At 35.4% G+C, this 19,046-nt stretch overlaps 1 protein-coding gene across 1 annotated transcript in view; it reads left to right on the forward strand.

Annotated features, from left to right (window-relative positions):
* Positions 1–2,505: 2,505 nt before the first annotated feature.
* LOC135846728 (lysine-specific demethylase 3B-like) overlaps positions 2,506–19,046 on the forward strand; it is a 327,018-nt gene continuing 310,477 nt past the window's right edge. Inside the window, exon 1 of the mRNA XM_065365998.1 lies at positions 2,506–2,988. The gene's annotated coding sequence lies outside the window, so the exon portion shown is untranslated. The remainder of the gene's footprint in view (positions 2,989–19,046) is intronic.

The following is a 19,046-nucleotide window of genomic DNA, read 5'->3' on the forward strand; positions in this document are numbered from 1 at the left end:
AAGTTTGCTTTTTTCCAAAAATTGCAAACATTTTTGATTTTTTGCTGAAAATTGGCAAAAAGGTTCGCCTTTTTTATCCAAAAGTTTCAAAATAATTCACCTTTTCAAAAATGTATAAAAATTCTTCCTTTTTTTGCAAAAAAAAAATCTTGCCAAAAATAGTTAAAAAATACAAAGAAGCACCGTTTTTTACCTAAAAATTGTACAAAAAGCCCCACTTTTCGAAAAAAAAATTGCAACAAAAATGCAATTTCTGTGCCAGTAATATCCAAAAATTGTTGCTTTTTACTAAATACTGCAAAATAAAAAAATTCTTGCTTTTTGGCAAAAACTGCTAAAAATTTTCATGTTTTTTTTTCAATAATCAGCCAAAACCCTTGTTTTTTTTCTATGAAGAGCAAAAAGGTACTTATCACTTCAATAATTCCCAAAAAAGTTCTGCTTTTAGGTAGAATTGTCAAATTTCTGACCTTTATTGCTAAAAATGATGAAAAAATTCTGCGCATTTCACAAAATTGCAAAAAATTTCGTTCTTACTGTTGAAAATTTCAAAAAGTTTTTTTTAAAAAAAATTGACAAAATTTTGCTTTTTTTCATAAATTGACAAAATTGCAAAAAATTTTGTTATTAGTGTTGAAAATTTCAAAAAACTTCTTTTTTTTCTAAATTGACCAATTTTTTTTCAGAAATTGCATAAATTCTTGATTTTTTGCTGAAAATTCGCAAAAAAGGTTCGCTTTTTGTCCAAAAGTTTCAAAATAATCCAACTTTTTAAAAATTAAAAACGTTCCTGATTTTTTTTTGTTTTTTTTCTACCATCAGAATGTTTTGCTCAGTGTTTTTTTGGCAGATGTTACTTTTTTGTTTGTTGGAAAAAATTGAGCACGTGCCCCTTTTTTTTGTTTATGTCAAAGATTGTCCTGTTTCTTTTTCTTTCAAAATTACCAAAGATGGTCGTATTTTTGCCAATGTTGTCAAGTTCATGTTTCAAAGTCATGCTTTTTTTCATGTTTTTAAAATCTTATAATTTGGAAAAAATGCATTTTAATTTTTAAAATGAAATTTATCTTTAGAATTTGTTATTTTATACTTACTTAATGAAACTTTCAAAATAAAAAAATTTCAATTCCATTTTTTTAAATAAATGGCTCATTTAAAATCTGTAAAATTATTTTACATTGATTTTTTTTTTGTTTGAAATTTGATTGAGAGTATTTCGAGATAATATTGACGATGAGAATTTGAAAAAATTCAATTTTCGAGTGAGAATTAAAAAAAAATACCTACTTGCTTTTTAAAAAAAAAAAATTCTTATTAAAATAAAATTCAAAAATATTCTCCTTGTATTGATTTCTTTTTTTGGAATTCAATTGAAAATATTTTTTTATTAATCTGAGATTGATTTTTTTTTATAAAAATTTTTTGTTTTCATTCTCATTCTATTTATTTTTAAAATAAAATGCTTCAAAATTTGTAATTTTCAAAATGAAAAAAAAATCAGTTTCACTTTTCTCATAAACCCATTTAAAATGTTTAAAATTATTCTGCATTGATTTTTTTTTTGTTAGTCGATTGAAAACATTTCAATATTGATAAGTAAGTAATGGGAAAGCTTTCTAAGAAATCATATACCTTGAAAATGAAGAATTTACCTAGAAGCTTCACATTCTTGTCTGTAGATAAGCTTGCCTTAGCTTCCTGGTTTTGGAAATATTTTGATTCTAAAAAATTCCGACACAAATAAATTTAAAGCCTCCTTATCCCACCAAATTAATGCCCTCTTCACCTCGCACTATTTCAAGAGTATAAGTTGATGCTTATTCGAACTTCGAAGGATTTATAGAATCGGAAACATTGTTTGATTGAAACTGTTGATGTTTTTAAAAATTTGATTGTTCGATTTAAAAAATAAAATAGGTATTGAAATTTCCATAATTAATTTTACAGGGTGTTAATTTAATAATTGTGCAGAGTGAAAGAAAATACGGCCATAAATGACAATTGACAATGACAAAATCTATACTATAATATGCTATAATCTCACATTGTTCCCGTAGGCATGTTTCATCATTCATCTGAATGGAATATTTTCAACGTAAATGAAAACCCTTCAAGTTGATACTAATCTATCAAAAAGTTGCATTCATTCACCTCATTCATCAATGTAGGTAAAGGTAAAAGGTATCAATAATATCCTCGTCGCTATTTCAAGTTTCAACCATCCAAACCTCGAACGTATCCGCGTTTAAGCCGTTTAAAATTTAAATAATTTAATAACAGTAATTACTACAACAGAACGATTAATTAAAAATTAAAATATTAACCTGACCACGACCGACGGCGACACGACGCGACATTCCGACGACAACGCTAGTCGCAGTAGTCGCTACGTTGCGTACGCACGTTGGGAACCACTGAATTGAATGCGCACTACCATCCCTCCCCTGCACTACAGTGTGAGCCTTCCTTCTTCTCACTCCTCACTCCTCAGCACGCATTCCGCGCCGGTACCGTGTTTCCTTGTGGTAGTTTAATTCTGCGCTATTTGATCGTCTTGTTCGAGAAAAGTTGATGTATTTTGGTGTATTTTATTCGAATTTTACTCATTTTGTTTGATTTTTAATTCGTATCGAATTTAATTGTTTCGCCAGATTCGGATTAATTAACGAATTAGAGAATTTGTTCGTCGTGTTATCGAATATACGAGTATCTTGTTGTGCCTGTGACCTGTGTGCGTTTACTACTTACGTAAATTTACCTACGTTGTGTGTGTATAAAAAATTCATTTCGTATACCTGAGAAGTAAAAGAATAATCTTATTGTTATTATTATACACGTTTATACCTATTGTAATTGTAATTTGTATTGTAATACGAGTAGTAGCTGTGCGTGAAATTGAAATCGTTTTGTAATTGACGTTACGCTTTTTATTGTGCTTTGCTGGTGATTTACCCTACATTGGATTACATATTTCCGGATTTTTACCAGGTAATTGGTGTTTAATTATTTACTGCCCTTCGGTGTAATATTAATTCGAAATTCGAAGTGTTTCGTTTTGTGTGTGACAGAAATTAGGAATAATAACGTGGTCACCATGTTTGTTTGTACATATAGTCTATCATTCTGTATCTGTTTATGTGTGTGTGAGTGTGTGAGTTCTAATCTTATTTCTAGAACGTATTGTTTCGAAGAGATTTTAATTTGTGAAGTCGAATAGCATCCTGGTATGTTCAAAGTATCGAGTTCAACTATTTTTATCGTCGAATTAATTATTGCGTGGGATATTTTACGTGTTAATTAACGTGCTGATTGTGTGATTGGGTTACCAATGTGTTTCAACGTGTTTCACTCGGTTTCGGTTCAGGTTCAATTGAGATGTTCCGATCGCTTGTACCACTGATACTTGTGTTTAATTCATTTCGTCCTCGATGAAATAAGAAATATTATTCCCATGTGTTTGATTATTGATAATAATATGTGCTTGAAAAATCAAATAATCCAACATCAATAGACTCGTAGACGAGTAACCGACAGAGAAAGTAAAAGTACACTTTGGGCAGGTACACTTGGTACACCTGTTCTCGTCTCCGATTCGGACCACCCCGCGTCATCGTTCCGAACACCGTTGTTTTGATTTTTGCGTGTGAATTTTTAATGGTGTGGCTTTACCGGCATTGTAGTTATTTTTAGGATGATTGAATTTTAACAACGGTATGATTTACGAATAATGTTGCTTTCGTATTGTTGTATTAGTGTATTTGACGTTTCATAATATTGTACCGGGCGTCCTTTTTTCTTCATTTTTTCGGAATATTTATGAGGGAAGCTTTCGAAGCGGGGCTCAGATTTGAATGAAACCGAGCTAGATGGAAAGAGCAAGACCTGAAACAGCTGTAATTCAAATTTCAGTACCTGAAGTTCATTTTTTGGGATTTTTGGCGAAGTTTTGAAAATTTTCAAAGTTTAAAAAACTGATTTTGAGGGTAATTTTTGAACTTTTGCGTGAAAAATATGAATTTTTTCGAGCAACGTGATCGTGAACGAAAGTGGGTAATTTCTTCATTTTTGGGTCACTCTGGAGCCTCCAGCGATTTTTTCAATTTTCCCTACAAATTCCAAATCATTCCCAAAGTGCCAGAAATGAACTCGAGAACTTGTAACACTGATCGATGCTTATTGAGGCACCCAATTCCCTATTCCGGTCATTTTAGTAGCATAAGTTCTCTGAAAATTGGATATTTTCACTTTTTCTAGAATTTTCAAATTGGTCAAAAGTTCATTGTTGAATTCAATTCGTGGAATTTCGCGGTAACCACCTAAAACAGCCAAGAGGGTGTTCAGTTAGCACAGATCAATGTAATGGGTGCTGGAAGTTCATTTTCGGTCACTCCGGAACGATTTGAAATTCCTGGAGAAAATCGAAAAATTGCTGGAGGCTCCAGAATGCTGCAAAACTGTCTGAGTGTTGATGTGTGGGAGTTGAATTGAAGGATTTAGTCGCATTGGTTCACTTTACTCGTTAAAACGTATGCTTACTTCATGAAAAAGTTTGAAAATCGACCTTGAAACATCATTCTAAAATTGTTTGAATTTTCTAAAAGCTAAAAATTCAGAAATAAACTCAAGTAAGTACTTGGAATTTTGGCTATAGGGGTATTAGGACATCCTACCTTGGTTTCGTTCAATTCAGAGAATGTGAATTCAAAAAAAAATGTCATCTTGCCCAACATTTTGCTTCAGCCAACGCCAAGTCAACGTTTGACAAAAATTTGAATGCAGGTACCTAAGTGCATCACTTCAAAAAAAATTGAAATTCTATATTTTTCTGAACTACTGTTCTGAAATGAAATTTGACGTCAATTTATTGAAATCCCTTTGATGTGCCATATTGAAGGAATAAAACATTTTTGGATTTTTATTTCGACTTCAGCATTTTCAAAACCTCCCCTTCAAAAAAAAGTAATTTTTTGGTGATATTTATCATGTCTATTTTTCATCGAAATAAGGACCTATTATGGGGAGGTAGACAAAAAATTTTTTTCAATCAAGGATTAGGAATTCTTTTTGTAATTGAATATAAACTTCTCAATCAGACTAACGATGAGAATTTCTATGGGTTCATTATTTGAAAATGCTGATTTCGAATGCCCCCTCCCCCCAACTTGAAAATTCTGATCTTTTACTGATAAAGAGAGTAATCCTAACTGGCAGAATAGTTGTTGAACCGGACAAACCTAAATTGAAAGAGCATACAAAAATACGTCACCTGCCAAAATTTCAGCTCCTGAAATGCATTTTTTGAGCTTTTGTGAATTTTTGAGTATACCCAAAAAATTCAAATTGTGATGGTTTTCGGATCGAGGGATCGTCAGATCGTGTGGACACATCAGATTTTTTTCATCGATGATGGTCATTGGTCACACCCTACCCCCCCCCCAAATCGATCCTCCAAAAAATTGACTCATTTTTCATTTTTCACTAAAAATTGTGGTTTTTATCAAAAAATATCAATTTTTTTCAAATTGGAAAATAATTACATGAGTAGGAAAAAAATCAAAGATTCTAAATTTTATTGAAATTGATGATGATTGATGAATTTTCGAGTTGATGTTGGTCTGGATATGACTTGTAGGCAGGGATGGAAGAGCCGGGAGCGAGCCGGAGCCAGAGTCTGAAAGAGCCGGATTTTTTGAGGAGCTAGAGCCAGAGCCAAGAGCCAAATAAATGAAAGTGCAGAAAAACATCACGAGCTCTCTTGCAAAAGAGCTCCTTATTTTACTCAAGAGAGCCATCATCATAAGGAGTCTTTAACCTGGAAAGAGCCAGAGCCGAGTGGGAGCCCACAAAATTTTTCAGGCTCTTTGGCTCCCTAAAAGTAGAGAAAAAAGTTGAAAAATGCGCACAATTTTATCAAAAATTCAACTTTTAACTCACATTTGTGAAGAAAATGAAGAATTTCTAAGTTTTTTTCCTCATTGAGAAATGAAATGAAAATAAATGCAGTGTATTTTCATTTTTTTCATCGTTTTACACGAATTTTGAACTCTAATTTAAAGAGCCAAGAGCCAGAGCCAGAGCTGGAGTGGGAGCCGAGAAATTGGAAGAGGGAGTCGAGAGTCAAAGAGCGGAGTCGGAAAGAATTGAGGAGCGAGCAAGGAGCCAAAGAGCTCATGTAAAGAAAAAGTGCCAAGAGCCAAGAGCGAGCCAGAGCTGAAACTTGCGGGGAGCTGAGCCAGAGCCAAGAGCGGGAGCCCTGAATTCAAGGCTCTTCCATCCCTGCTTGTAGGTCATTCAGAACTTCAGAAGGAGTGTAGGGGGTTCCCAAAATGGTGGTTATCCAATTTATCATGAAAATTGGTGAATTTTTGAAAATCAAATTTAGGCCAAAAATGAAGGAAAAAATCAAAATTTTACCAAATTGACCAAGAAAGCTGAAATTTGGGATAAACCCTATTTTTGACATGCCAAATCGATTGGAAACTGTTTCAAACCGTTTTGAGCAGTTCTGAAGCACCCAGCAGATTTTTGAAACTCGAAATTCCCTCAAAATTTCACCAAAATGGAGTTGGAAAGCTGAAATTTATTCTGCAAACTAATTTCAATAGGCTACGAAGTCAACTGCAGGAGGATTTCAAGTCGTTTTGGAGCATCCAGCGACTTTTTGAAAATTACTGGAGCCTCCAGTAGATTTTTGAAACTTTAAATTTCCTAAAAATTTCACTAAACGGAGATGGAAAGTCAAAATTCATTCTGCAATCTAATTTTAATACGCTACGAAGTCGTCTGCTGGTGGATTTCAAGTCGTTTTGGAGCATCCAGCCACTTTTTGAAAAGTCGTATGGTGTTTTTTGGAAAATTGAAATTTTCAAGAAGTAGCTTGCCAACTCCATTTGGTAAAATGTTGCGGGAATTAATTTCAAGGTTCAAAAATCTTCTGGAGGCTCCAGTAATTTTCAAACAGTCGCTGGAGGCTCCAAAATGATTTGAACCCACGTAAAGTCGTCTTCAGAGGGTGTTAAAGTTGGAGTGTAGGGTAAATTTCAGCTTTCCATCTACATTTGATGAAATTTTGTGAAAATTTAAAGCTTCAAAAATTTGATGGAGGCTTCAGTAATTTTCAAAAAATTGCTGGATGCTCCAAAACGACTTGAAATCGCCATGCAGTTGACTTCGTAGCCTATTGAAATTAGTTTGCAGAATAAATTTCAGCTTTCCAACTTTATTTTTTGGTGAAATTTTGTGGGAATTTCGAGTTTCAAAAATCTGGTGGAGGCTCCAGAACTGCTCAAAACGGTTTGAAACAGTTTCCAATCGATTTAGCATGTCGAAAATAGGGTCTGCCCCAAATTTCAGCTTTCTTGGTCAATTTGGTAAAATTTTGATTTTTTCCCTCATTTTTGGCCTAAATTTGATTTTCAAAAATTCACCAAAAATCGAAAAAGGCACTTTAGCGCTTGAAATTTTGACAGGTGATAAATTTTTGCTTGATCTTTCGATCTACCTTTGTACAGTTTGAAAAATTTCCCTCAGGACTCCCGCTTTAAGAAAAAAGTTGTCCCAGATGATTAACGGGGGGGGGGGGGTGCAATTTATCCTTAAGTGGGCTCTCCGACTAAGTAGGTGCGGTTTGTATTCATTTTCAACGTTCCCAAAAACCTTATGAATCATATTACTCAATTGTTTCATTTTTGAAGAAATTTTGGGAAAAGGGGCACATAAGGGTGGATTGAATCGAAAGAATGAGTCGATATTCGTATCCAGCACTCTTGAAAACATATGAAACATAGGAATGATATGCCACAGGATATTTCGCATTTATTAGCATTTTGACCAACATTTTTGGAGCTTCGTAACCCCCCCCCCCCCTCCCTTCTTCCAATTAGTTTGCGAATAACTTTCAACTTAAAATTTAGGACTCTGCTGAATTTAGTCAAAATCCGCTTACTTTTTTTTCGTGATCCAATCTAACCTTGATATACGACTTGAAACTTGACCAGGCTTCTGCCAAATGCGATTTGGAGGAGAGGAGGGGAGGTAACTTCTAAATTTGGCCATTTTTTGAAATTCAAACTTCGAAATTTTTTCGCAGAATTATGTGAAAATCACATGATGCAGCATTTCGTTGGAAATACTAACATTATGTATTATTCTACGTAATGTTATCAACTTTTCTTTCTTCACTCCTCTCGCAGAAAAAGTATCTACGGTGGTTGTTGATAAAACGCCAAGTTGCCATTATTATTATTTATGAAAAACTTACGAAGCAAGCGTCCTTGGCTCCGAAAGAAATATATCAAAAAGTCCAGATACACCAATAAAAAAAACTTGGGGAAATGTTGGGTGATTTGTGGTATGATTATGTATACCTCTATAATGCTCGGATTATACATACAAGGTAGTTCCACCCTTCCCTGCTATACTACGTATTAATGTATAAACTCTGAACTACAGGATAAAATCGTTTCTCTATTTCCATAATATATTTAAACTTCTATATGTGAGCTTCTTTTCCACATGACCGCGGGCTATGGTATAAACCTGCAGAGAGTGAGTGGAAGCTTGGGCACCTCTATCTGATATACGAGTATGTACTGGAAATGTGTTAGTTATTTAATTTGGAACGATGCTCGTTCTCGAGTCGAGAACCTACCTACCTATATAGACATCGAGATTGCCTTAAGCTTTACAAAATTGCTTTTCGATCGGCATAGACGAGTGATGGTTCATTTACATTAATTCCCATGATGATACGAGAAGAGCGAGAGAGGATCGGCAACGATGATGGAGAATTTTCTGTTGTCTGTTTCCATCACTACCACAACTCTTGTAATGATGATTCGACAACTTGCGAGCTTCCGTTTTGTATAATAGATTGTAATATTATACCATCTCCTATTATATACCTACATTTTAAACGTGAAATAAATAGATGGTGGCGTATTACACCAATCTATAGATTTATTCGGTTGTCGAAACTTTGTATTTTAGGTGGATGTTTTTTTGGTGGAATGAGCTACGATGGTCCCATCTCTAATTCTAATCGAACGATACAAAATGTAAATTTCAATTTTTAAACTGCTTCGTTGATTGTTAATTGACGGTTCTTAATGGGGAATGGAAGCCTTTTGAGCATTTTTTAACTCTGAATCAAAGGGGTGAAAATTAGAAGAGAGGTCATTGTCATGAACCCAAATTGAGGTATCTCGACTCGTTCATTTCCAACCTTTTTTGAATACTTTTTGGCTGTACTAGTTATTGAGATAATGAAAATTCATTTTCCCAACAAAGAGAAATTCAAAGCATCGTTGTCGTTGTCGTTTCCTTATAAGCAGTAGGCCTGTTGACCTGTCTGCTATGGTGTGGAACTTGCTGAGGATGAGTGTAAAATTTTCCCAGCTCTCTCGCTGTAATTTCCTAGACTTTCTCTTGGCTTTTGCCGGCTGTTTTTGATATTCTTCACCATCAACTTCATTTTTTGAGCTCATGAATTTTCTAAATGCCTGTCTCTTCTGTTGTATTAGTTCTTGGATTTCGTTGTCCCAATTCTGTGTAGTACCATTCCTAAGCTTTCTTTTGCCACTTCTGTCACAATGGATTTGATATTTTTCCATTCTTCTTCTATGTCCTGGCTTTTTGGTATCTCTTCACTTATGATGTTCATCAGTCTTTGGTACAGCCATTGATTGGTTGGGTCATCCAGGGCTCTTGTGTTGATTTACTTTTCATTTTTTCTGGCTGGTATTCTTGTTGTTTCCATTCTCATTACTCCTTGAACAAAATGATGGTCAGTGCCTATTTCTAGACCTCTGTATGTTCTTAAATCCAGGCCCGGACCCACCCACCGAGTTACCAAGAAAATCTCACTGGGCCGTGACGTATTTGGGCTGATGAGGTAAAAACTGGGCCGCTTAAAAAATGTCTGAATGAATTTTTATGCTCAGTGTCCTGCACCTTAAAAAATGGAAGAAAAAATTTGGCTGATTAAGTGCTGGTATTACGACACTCTGTCAATGTTCCATCAAATGTTGACGGAGCGTTAAACAATAGTTAACCGGTGCTTCGACCTCGGTTAACGCTCTGTCAATGTTTGATGGAGAGTTGTAATACCAGCCCTAATTGAGGGGCCCAAAATCAGGGGCGCTAAAATGGGATATCTCGGTAGACCACGTGTTCTATGGGTCCAGCCCTGCTTGCATCCAAGAATTTCTTTGCGGTGTTTTTGTTGGCTATAAAATGGTCAATCATTGAGCTTTGTCTCCTTGTATTGCTCCCAGGGTTTTGGAACAATACTGAAACCGATACCAAAAAACCAATATACAGGTAAAACTGCCTAATTTTTAAAAAAAATTGAAAAAACTGAAAACTGATACCAATAAGTTGACAAATGAAAAACCAATTTATAAAATACCAATCTAATTTTCCAAATCGGTACAACTACAAATACTGAAAACCAATACCGAAATTATTTTAAAATCTGTATTTTGGTACCCATTTTTTCAGATTTCTGCAAAATGAAACAATTCCAACATGAAACAAAATGAGTTCATTTATTTCAATGATCACATTTCTTTGTGATTTCCCTCTGATTTCATTCTCATTTTACCTTTTATACTACTTACTCTGTCAATTTTTGAATTTTAAGCCAAAGTGTTCTGTAATTAGCATGTATTCTGACATTTTCAATTTGGTGTTATGTTGGTAAAATACCAATACTGATACGAAAACCAAAATAAAATCCATGAGAATTGGAAAAACCGATACCGAAACCCGAAATTTACAAAAACCGAAATACCAATACCGTTTTTGCCACTGCATTTGAAATACTGATACCCAGTACTGATACCATTTTGTTTTATCATTCTGCAACCCTGATTGCTCGCTCCAAGTCATCTGTGATATTTTTTGTGTTTATATGTAGAATGTATGCAAAAATTGATCGGTCTCTTCCCATTTGTATTCATTCCTTCTGTTCCATACATTCAGACTGGACACTCACATAGGGGCGCTAGTGAGCTGACCAGAATGTTTACATTTTTCAGACGGGGCTTTCTTATCAACGTTTACGAAAGCATTAATTTCAAGGGTTAAAACTGAAAAATTATTTCGATGTACATTATTTTTACCATTATTATTACATATTAATCATGACCAAATCATATTTTCATTTTTAACTCGTAAATCCAACGTTTTGGTAAAATATGACTGATAACTGATAAGAAAGGGTTAAGAAAAAAGCCCCGTCTGAACTCTAGAACAATGGGCACACTAGCGCCATCTACGTGAGAGTCCGGCGCGAATGCCAGTTACTGTCTTTACATGCTGATCTCCTACCTGAGCATTCAAGTCTCCTGCTATTATCAATTTATCTTCCGGGTTTACTGCTTGTACTGCCCTCTTTAGCTGATCGTAGAACTCTTCGCTTTGTTCCTCTTTTTCCTCTTCAGGTGCATATGCTCCAATTATTGTAAGAAAGTCTTTTTTCAATCTCATCCTTGCTGATACAATTCTTTCATGCCATATGTTGTACGAGTCGATGTTTGAGTCGATGTTTTTGCGGTGTTTATTATGTATGTGTAACATCACTCTGCCTGCAGCTCATAGTGTAAGTTGAATAAAAAATTAGGGTTGCAAATGACGTCATACGCTGACTTGAAAATATCATTCAACAATAATGAAAAAAAAATTTCCATAATTTTGAATGAGATTTTCTGCAAAATTACTCTAAAATAGGACACCATCGGTGTAAAAAAAAATTACATTGGGACGAAGGCAGCTCTGTGGAAAAGTCGACGAGAGAGAATCTAATTAGCATAGCAATTACACGTACTGCACGATATATGGGAACGAAATAGGTTAAATTCGGAGCTATAGTTTTACAAATACACAGGAGACTGGAGAGTTATACAGATGCCAAAAATTAACAAATGCCAATATTAGCGCTCTCACATATTGATATTTCGATGACAAATCGGTATACTTTGGAAGTTTACATCGCAGGTCAGCGAAGATGAACCGAAACGCGCTGGCGCTAAATTTAGATGTTGGAATTATTATGCATAGAGTAGAATTTGCCAATGAGACAAAAAAAAATCCAACTTCTGGGACCGTATGCGTATTGGTATTCGGTATTCGCCATTCGGGTCACGGTCGATCGTTAAAATCACGATTTCACTTAATTTTTGACGGCTGGCTGGCACCGAATCGAACTTTTATCAATGGTGTGTATTTTTGCGAGAAAGTGCTGCATTTTGAGATTTTTGGCATTTTTTTTTTAAATGGTGGAGTTCGTGTATTGAGATACATATGTATTTATGTCTGAATAATTGTGGTAGGAGGATTGTCTGTGTATGTGATTTTGAGTGGAAAAGATTAACGTGAAACTGAATTTGAAATTGGGGGGGGGGGGAGGGGGAGACATGAAAATGCTAAAAGAATAGCCAATGGTGATGGAAAAACTTCACCATATTAATGAATCAGTTTCGCCTTAATACTTACACCGAAGCCGAACGTATTAATTAGTGGTTTTTAACCTTATAATTAATCAGATTCGAGTCATACGTATTATCGTTGAAACGGTGTATAATAAGTGGGGCTTGAATTTGAATGCAGTTTACATACCTATACGTCGGATAGATTGACCGTTGTAAAGGTAACGTTTGTTTGTGCGTATAAAATATGTGTGAAGTTATGAACTTGATTTCACCTTCTAATCGATATTATGCTCTCTGCTCCCTGCGGTATTGTGTATTAATAACCGATACCTATACTCGTGTAAATAGTGCACACAAGCAAATTATACCTATACGGTGGATTTTTTTCTCCCTCTCAGAACGTCGTCGTCGACATTGTCGCGAGTAATGAATTAAACCGTAACATGTGCGTGTTAATTTGCCACGTTGTGACGTTGACTAGGAAATATGACTGTATTTATTTCACACATTGATCTGTTGGCAATAATTTCTATAATTTCAAGATATCTAACGCACATTGATGGAAAAATTCTATCCAATGAATTACTTACTTACTACTTTATTTCATTCGATGAGACGTAGCCTATCGAATGTTACGAAATATGAGAACTGAAATGGCGTGTATAAACGAAACATCTCTATACAGAGGAGAAGGAAACGTGTATTTTATACGATTAAATTACACAATCGTACGTATCTTCTCCGCGTGATATGACAGGAAATGATAACGTATAATCGAACGGTGAGTTTTTCAGCGAAAAAATTGGGTTAGTGACCTGGTTCGCGAAAAAAATACCCAGGACAGGAGGTGGAAGAGGGGTAGTCCAAAATATGATAATTGGAATAATTGCACCTTCCCCCTACCCCCCATCCCCGAAGATCCTCTGAGACAGACAGCTTTTTTTCGATAGAGAACATCTTAAAGAACATTTTAAAGAAAACTAGCCCAAAAAAGTTAGTCTTAATATCAAAATGGCGGCCATTTTGATTGACAGGTGAGCCGAAATCGCAGATTTTGCTTTCCAACATAGGACTCGTTGAATTGAACTGGACAAAGCTAGATCGAAAGAACATGAAGAAATTTACCACCAGTCAAAATTTCAAGTGCTTAAATGCATTATTTGATTTTTGGTGAATTTTTGAAAATCAAATTCAGGTCAAAAATGAGGGGAAAAATTCAAAATTTTACCAAATTGACCTGTGAAGCTGAAATTTTGGTTATGAACTATTTTCGACCTGCCAAATCAATAGGAAATGGTTTCAAACCGGTTTGAGCAGTTCTGGAGGCTCCAGCCAATTTTTGAAACTTGAAATTTCCTCAAAATTTCACCAAAATTAAGTTGGAAATCCGAAATTTATTCTGTAAACTGATCAAAAATCTGCTGGAAGTTCTAGGAATTTTCAAAAAGTCGCTGGAGGCTCCAAAATGACTTGAAATCTACCTGCAGTCGACTTCATAGCGAATTGAAATTAGTTTACAGAATGAATTTCGACTTTTGAACTGTATTTTATGAGATTCTGTGGAAATTTCAATTTTCGGAAATCTGCTGGAGGCTCCAAGAATTTTCAAATAGCTGCTGGAGGCAACGAAATGACTTAAACTCACCAGCAGTCGACTTAATAACGTGAATTTCGGATTTCCAACATCATTTGATGAAATTTGGTGGAAATTACAATTTTCGAAAATCTGCTGGAGGCTCCAAGAATTTTCCAATAATCGATGGAGGCTCAGAAATGACTTAAACTCGCCAGCAGTCGACTTGATTGCGTGAATTTCAGATTTCCAACTTCATTTGATGAAATTTTGTGATAATTACAATTTTTGAAAATCTGCTGGAGGCTCCAAGAATTTTCGAAAAGTTGCTGAAGCCTCCAAAATGGCTTGAAATTTACCTGCAGTCGACTTCATATCGAATTGAAATTAGTTTACAGAATGAATTTCGGCTTTTCAACTGTCTTTGATGAAATTTTGTGGAAATTTCAATTTTCAAAAATCTCCTGGAGGCTTCAAGAATTTTCAAATAGTCGCTGGAGGCTCCGAAATAACTTGAACTCACTAGCAGTCGACTTAATAACGTGAATTCCGGATTTCCAACTTCATTTGACGAAATTTTCTGAAAAATTCAATTTTCGAAAATCTGCTGGAGGCTCCAAAATGACTTGAAATCTACCTGCAGTCGACTTCATAGTGTATTTAAATTAGTTTACAGAATGAATTTTGGCTTTTCAACTGTATTTGATGAAATTTTGAGGAAATTTAAATTTTTGAAAATCTTCCGGAGGCTCCAAGAATTTTCAAAATAGTCGCTGGAAGCTCCGAAATGACTTGAACTCACCAGCAGTCGACTTAAAAGTCGTTGGGGGCTTCAAAATAACTTGAACTCACCAGCAGTCGATTTGATAGCGTGAATTTCGGATTTCCAACTTCATTTGATGAAATTTTGTGGAAATTTCAATTTTCAAAAATCTGCTGGAGGCTCCAGAACTGCTCAAATCAGTTTGAAACAATTTTCAATCGATTTGTATGGTCGAAAATAAGGTATATCCCAAATTTCATCTTTCTAGGTCAATTTGGTAAAATTTTGATTTTTTTCTCATTTTTGGCCTGAATGTGATTTCCAAAAATTCACCAAAAACCAAAAAGTGCCTTTTAGCACTCGAAATTTCGGCACGTGATGAATTTTTGCATGGTTTTTCGATCCAGCTTTGTCCAGTTCAAAGAATTTCTGGCGATTCCTATGTTGGATGAATTTTTTCAATTTTTTACTACCTTTTTAAGTAAATTCACTACTTTTTCACTACTATCACAACCCATTTTCAAAATCACTACTTTCAGTACCTGCTACATACCCTGTTCAGTGTTCAAGCATATTCGACAAAATGTTGGCCAAGACATGTTCTGATGTCAATTTTCAAATAATAGTTACAGGTCCAAAATGTTCTATCAACATAAGACTCGGAAGCATTTCGGTGGCCACATAGTTTTCGCAATTTCCAGAATTTCGCCACATTTTACACGTTGTCAAAAATAATAGAAACACGATGAAGATGTTCATTCAAAAAAGCAAATTAATTCGACATCCCATCCTGCTAAAACACAAAACTTCTGGGACACAACACGCACTGTAATGCAGATAGATTTTTGCAACTGCACCATTTTCACCTTGAATAACATTCCAAGTTGATCGCACACGTTTTCTTCGTCACTGTACTGTTGTCATAAGCATCACCACTGCCATCATCATCATCATCATCATGGAATAATACTCGAACACTGTGCAACCTTGACTCGGCGAAAATTTTCTCGAAAGAGGCGGTTGAATGATTACCACGTCTCGTAAGTCATATCAATGGTGTGATAGCCATTAGCCAGCAGCGGTACATTGTATAATAATTCAATCTGTATATACGAATAAAAAAGAGATCCACGCGCTGGAAATGTGCCAAATGCCAAGTAAATTCAGGGCTGAGCTGACCATCGGCCAGTACGAGATGCATTTTTTATACAAACTTGACACGATGGACATCAAATTGGTACTGGATCTCACACACTCGAAAATCGAGTTGATTATCCTACCTTTATCCGAGATCCTGTGCAGTGTGCACGTGTGTGCCTTCTCTCTCGTATGTACTATTGGTATAGATGATCGTGATTCGTGGCTGTCGAAAATGGCCGTATGGTTTAGCGTACGATTGACCTTTATAAAATTTAATAAGGTCATCTCGAAGCATCTGTTTTATAACTAATTCGAAGCACGTTTCAGCAAACGAACTATATACATACTACTTGCATATAGAAGACGAGGAGACGAGGAGAGCGCGAAACCATTGCGAATTATACACAACTCGTATATACGAGTATGTGTATTTTAATTAAATGACAAGTACGACCCTGGTGGAACCCGACTACCTATCTACTGTTATGGCACATTGCGTCACGTATAAATATATTTAGTGTGGAAGAGAAAAAATTACCCACTAAATGTACATTAAAATAGGATAGAATAGTGGTAAAAAAAATTACGAAATAATACGATAAAAATACTGGCATGGCACTGTGTGCAGCGCGATGACAAGGTATTCGATGACTTTCACCGAGCTCCGATCGCAAATCGTGCCCTGTAATGTCATAAAATGTATTAACGATGGTACTTGTAGCTCTCGATTTGTCTCTCCTCTCCTGCGAGCCATCGATGGTGTCTTATTTGATCCGATTTAACCCTTTGAGAGCCGAGAAGAACGAACCCGACGGATGAAAATTGAGGTTTTCTGTCCAGCATTCATAGGAAAACCTCAACATATTCTTCGAAAATCATACCAAGGACTTTTCTATAACATTATAGTTCGGCATATGACAATAGGAGTAATTTCCCCCTCCCCTCCGCCGATCCTCCGGGACAACTTTTTTCTTAAAGGGGACATCCTAAGGAACATTTTAAAGCAAACTTGCCAAAAAACAAAAATTGGCCTTGATTACAAAATGGCGGCCATTTTGATTGACAGGTCAGCCGAAATCGCAGATTTTGCGTTTTAACATATGACTTGCACGAACTTTTTCAAACTTTACAAAGGTAGATCGAAAGATCATGCAAAAATTTATCACCTGTCAAAATTTCAAGTGCTAAAGTGGGTTTTTCGATTTTTGGTGAATTTTTTAAAATCGAATTAAGGCCAAAAATGAGGGAAAAAATCAAAATTTTACCAAATCGACCAAGACAGCTGAAATTTGGGATATACCCTATTTTCGACATGCCAAATCGATTGGAAACGGTTTCAACCCGTTTTGAGCAGTTCTGGAGCCTCCATCAGATTTTTGAAACTCGGAATTCCCACAAAATTCCATCAAATTGGAGTTGTAAAGCTAAAATTTATTCTAAAAACTAATTTCAATACGCTACGAAGTACTGCAGATGAATTTCAAGTCGTTTTGGATCCTCCAGCGACTTTTTGAAAATTCCTGAAGCCTCCAGCAGATTTTTGAAACTTTATTTTCATAAAATTTCATCAACTGGAGATGGAAAGCTTAAATTTACTCTACACTCCAATTTTAACATCCTCTGAAAACGACTTCTGGTGGATTTCAAGTCATTTTAGAGCCTCCAACAACTTTTTTGAAAATTACTGGAGCCTCCAGTAGATTTTTGAAACTTGAAATTTCCCCAAAATTTCATCAAACTAAGATGGAGAGTCGAAATTCATTCTGCAAACTAATTTCAATACGCTACGAAGTTGACTGCTGGTGAATTTCAAGTCGTTTGGGAGCCTCCAGCAACCTTTTTGAAAGGTTGTATGACGTTTTATTGGAAAATTGAAATTTCCTGAAAGTAGGTGGAAGCTTCAAAACCATTTGAAACCACCATGTAGTCTGCGAAGTAAATTTCAGCTTGCTAACTCCATTTGAAGGGCTCAGTTCCAAGTCGGCCTAAGTCCATTTTTTCCGTTTCGAGAAAAACGCAAATAACTGTTTTTCTCGCCCTTCCGCTTCAATAATAAATGATGTGATTATATGGTTGTGAAGCTTGATCTTTCTGCTTTAAAGTACCATATTGGTATTTTTTTAATTTTGAGTATTTTCAGCTCCAGAGCACGTCAAAGAGTCAGAAAAAGTGGACTTAGGCCACTTTGGAATGATGTTAAAAATTTCGAAAAAGAGCTGAAAAAGTGCGTTTTTTCAAAAAAAAATTCACGAATCATTAATTTAATACATTTCTGAAACAATTTCATTCAAAGCACCTATTTGTACATACCATGATGGATAATACATGTGAAAACGCCTTCACTCGAAAATCGTTGAAAAACTTCTGAAAAACCGCACTTGTATACAAATATTCGTAAAAAATGTATTGATTTAGGCCACTTTGGAATAATCAGCTTTTTTTCGAACCGGCAAAACAGCGCTCCTGAGCGAAAAAAGTAACGCCAGGGGTTGGGACAAGGTGGTAAAGGTGTTAACCGACCTGTACCACCAGATGGCGCTGCTAACTCAAAAATGATAAAAATGGACTTACTTAGGCCGACTTGGAACTGGGCCCTTCATTTGATAAATTATTGTTGGAGAAATTTCAAGTTTCAAAAACCTGCTGGAGGCTCCAGTAATTTTCAAAAAAATTCGCTGGAGGCCCTAAAATGACTTGAACCCACCTGAAGTCGTCTTCAGAGGGTGTTAAAATTGGAGTGTAGAGTAAATTTCAGGTTTCCATCTCCATTGAAGGGTTCCTTTCCAAGTCGGCCTAAGTCCATTTTTTTCGTTTCGAGAAAAACACTTATTTGTGTTTTTCTCGCCCTTCCGCTTCAATAATAAATGATGTGATTATATGGTTGTGAAGCTTGATCTTTCTGCTTTAAAGTACCGTATTGGTATTTTTTTAATTTTGCGTATTTTCAGCTCCAGAGCGCGTCAAACAGTCAGAAAAAGTGGACTTAGGCCCATTTGGAATTATCTGATGTTAAAAATTTCGAAAAAGAGCTGAAAAACGCGTTTTTTCAAAAAAAAATTCACGAATCATTAATTTAATACATTTCTGAAACAATTTCATTCGAAGCACCTTCAAATTTCGTCTCTCGAAAATCGTTGAA

The sequence above is a fragment of the Planococcus citri genome, chromosome 1 (genome assembly GCF_950023065.1).
Source record: "Planococcus citri chromosome 1, ihPlaCitr1.1, whole genome shotgun sequence".
In the NCBI taxonomy this organism is placed as follows: domain Eukaryota; kingdom Metazoa; phylum Arthropoda; class Insecta; order Hemiptera; family Pseudococcidae; genus Planococcus; species Planococcus citri.